At 39.6% G+C, this 3,498-nt stretch overlaps 1 non-coding gene across 1 annotated transcript; it reads right to left on the bottom strand.

The window, feature by feature from the left end:
* Window positions 1–1,565: 1,565 nt before the first annotated feature.
* Window positions 1,566–1,726, bottom strand: LOC121850769. The gene has a single exon (XR_006085746.1). It is a non-coding gene; the product is annotated as a U1 spliceosomal RNA (small nuclear RNA).
* Window positions 1,727–3,498: the final 1,772 nt, after the last annotated feature.

Here is a 3,498-nt window from a genome sequence, read left to right as displayed (position 1 = left end):
TTACTTGTACATTTTTTGTGCATCTTTTGTGCTGCTACTCTGAACCTGATGCAGACATTATGCCTGTCCATCAGATGATATGTTAAGACAAGATTCTGTCCACCTGTCCAGGTGCTAAAGATCCCATGGCACTATTCAAAAAGAGTAGGGAGGTTCTCCTTGTGCCCTGACCAACAAACCCCAGATCAAATTGGTAATTTACTTCATGGCCAATTATGGGACTTTGTTGTGTGCAGATTGGCTGCCACCTTTGCCTACAAAATACACAACCACTTTACAGTAATTCCTGTGAAGCAGAGACTTCTGGACAATGTGATAAGGCATTAAATCAAATGCAAGAATTACTATATACTGTTATATTTCATGCAAATATTATGTACTACATGCAGATATTGTGCACCATGTGAAGCTATTATCCTATGAATTAGAACTTCCTGAACTTCCAGGAATCAAGGAGGATTACTGAACTGGCCCATGTCGGTGAGGTACGCTTCAAAAAGCTGAGTACTTCTGCAGTTTAGACCTGAAGCCAATCATTCAGCTTTTGACAATTTCTGGGCTGCAGCACTTTTGTCTTACACAGGAGACAGAAGCATACAAATAAATAATACTACCAAACAAACAATATTACAGTGAGACACTCAAATCCTCCAATCATGGCTGTGGAAAGCAAACCACCCACGAGAATTCATTGCAGTTTGGAGGCAAACATTAACTATAATTGGCTTTAGGACAGCTGGAATTTACTTCTGGATTGAAAACTTGGGCCTTTTCCCTGCAAAACTTGGCTTTGGCCGTTTGCCCACAGCAACATCAAGTGTGGGCAGGAGGCTGTCACTGAAGATAGAATTGGGCTCCATGTGTTTTTACAAGGCCTGCTTTCAAATGTTCAAATGCAGATTTAAAGTGGACTATGTATCGGATTAATGATCAATTTATGTGAATGGACCATTATCAAATCTGTACAAATGTAATTGGTTTAATGATTTAATGGAAACTATGCACCGTATTTTTAAATGGGCATGGGAGAGGGAATGTCGAGAATAAACTGTGGCAGAAACTAGTTGGTCCAAATGGCCTGTTTTTATGATCTTGGAGGTGGGCTGCCAGATATGCTGATTGCAGAGCATACATTTCACGGAACGCCGGAAATAATTAACTCATCACAAGTCACAGTTTTCAGTACGAAGATGGATTAGAAACCTTCTTAAGAGGATGTTATTGAACGCCAAGCACTCAGGATGGATGAATTATTTTAATTCTTCTGCGAAACCCCAGTTTATCATCTGATCCTGAAAGGAAACCATAATTTGCTTTGGAATTGATTTTAGTTATATCCTTCGATGGCTGCTAAAATTCTTTAAAACAACAACAACAAAATTATATAGTTTAGTGTATAGTGACTTTCACGTCGGGCAGACGTCCCAAAACGCTTGACAATCAATGTTTCGTACCCAAGGTGAGGATTGGAATTGAGGAGGGTTGAGGGCAGGGAGGGGGTGGAGGGAGACTGAAGGCACAGTCGAAGGGGAGGGTCTTGAGATGGGTCTTGAAGAAAAAAAACATATGAGAGCGCGAACACAGTCCCCCACTACCACAAATTTTTCAGTCGAGTATCCCGCATTTGGGGATATCGCAGGAGTGTGCACACCAGAAGTGCAATGGATTAGCTTTGTCCTGGGAGAACCACCTTCATGTCATAGTGTTTCCCCTGCCAGCTAAGTATGACCAAAAATAAATGACCATGCATGTAAATAAGAAGTAATACAAAGTAAACCCAGAATTTACACTTATGTTAAACCTTTAATGTTAGGAGGACATCTCAAAATGTTTGGGAATGCTGGCTAGGCCCCAAGGTGTGGGTAAGAGGTGAGGGAATTGGGAGAGGAAAGATGACTAAAAGCACATTCAAAGTGATATGTCTTGATACGGACTTTGAATGGGGAGAGGGAGGGAGTGAGTCAGAGGGACTCCAGATGGTGTTCCATAGAGTGGGGCAGAATGACGTAAAGCCCATCCACTGATGGTGAGACAGATAGCATGGGGTACATGAAGCAGGCGCTAAGCTGAGTGAAGAGAGCAACCGGTCAATATGGTTGAAGACGGTTACATAACTGTAGGCAGAATAATAAGAGATCAGTAAAAGATCCAAACATTTCTTTTTTTATTCTCCTTGGGAATACATTGTAATGGTGCAAAGGCATGTTTGAAGGAAAATTATTACTGGAAGAGTATTGGCAGAAGGCAGTGCTACAGCATCCAGAAGGGAAACAATGGATGGAAATTAGCCAATAGCGCAAAATTCAAAAACTTCCCAATACATTAGCCTCCTTTGTTATGCAGAATACATTTTAAAGTAAGAAAATCTAAAAAAAATTGTAAAAACGCTAAATTCTGATTACAAGCATCTCAGCTATAACTCTGTCTGTCTTATAAAGTTACAGGACCTTGACTCATTACACGTTTGCCCAGCTTTATCTGTTTTGCACTGTGGAATGAATTCCATAATCATTCCAAATAAATTACTTGTCTCCTAAAAACTCATATTATTGAGTGTACTTTTATCTCAGATCTTTCCTTGACACCAATATTTAATGGTGAAAAAGCTATAGGTTCAGTGATCTGAAACAGCATCCAGAGTATGAAAGCGAGAAGAGATTTGTTAAAGAACACCCCCTCCCTGCTGATCAAATAAATGGCAAGGAACCATTCTGCTCATTTCTAGCTGTCTCTTATATAGTTTCTTTGTTTATCATTCCACTTAGAAATGCTCCTCTTATGGGTGGTTTGCTCTTGAACTTCTTCTCTGAGCTCTGTAAGACTTCATCAAAATGACCAGTAGCATTTGTTATTCCCCCAAAAAATAAATCATTAATTTTAAGACACAAAGACTTTGCCTACTCATATTAAATAGGAGCTTATTCTGATACACCCTTTGTTCTGATATATCTGGATGATCTATTTGCTGAAATACTTGAGCTCGGGTCTGAAACTCTGTCTGTCCAGTACCTCTCGACATGAAAGGCGCTATGCAAATGTAATTTTGTTGTTCTTGAAACCAAACAAACTTAAGTAGAACTACGGAAAACTGGCATACAAGTTAATGCTGAACACAAACAATTTTCAAAATTGCACACAATCTAAAATTTTAAGACAATGTCCTAGTCAAACACAGTAGCTGCCTATTGTAATTGAGGCCTGAATTTCTATATTGTCATGACAACATTTTATTGTTCATATGGTTCATAATCATAAGAAATTTCAGATATACAGTAGATTTGAAATCGCTTGAGAGCACTCGCTTTGCAAGCGAGAGACCTGAGTTCAATTCCAGGCAGGGCGAAACCTTGGGCAAGTTTCCTTACTCCACACGCCTAATAATAATCCCTCCAAAAACCCAAAACAATAATAATAAATTGGTCATTTTCAATCCACGACTGTTTGTGGGACATTGCTGTGCGCAATTGGCTGCCGCGTTCGCCCACAAATATACAGTCA

Source organism: Callorhinchus milii, unplaced genomic scaffold (assembly GCF_018977255.1).
Source record: "Callorhinchus milii isolate IMCB2004 unplaced genomic scaffold, IMCB_Cmil_1.0 Scaffold1, whole genome shotgun sequence".
Lineage (NCBI taxonomy): Eukaryota > Metazoa > Chordata > Chondrichthyes > Chimaeriformes > Callorhinchidae > Callorhinchus > Callorhinchus milii.
Note: the sequence above shows the minus strand (reverse complement) of the source record. Positions and strands in the feature narration are given on the sequence as shown.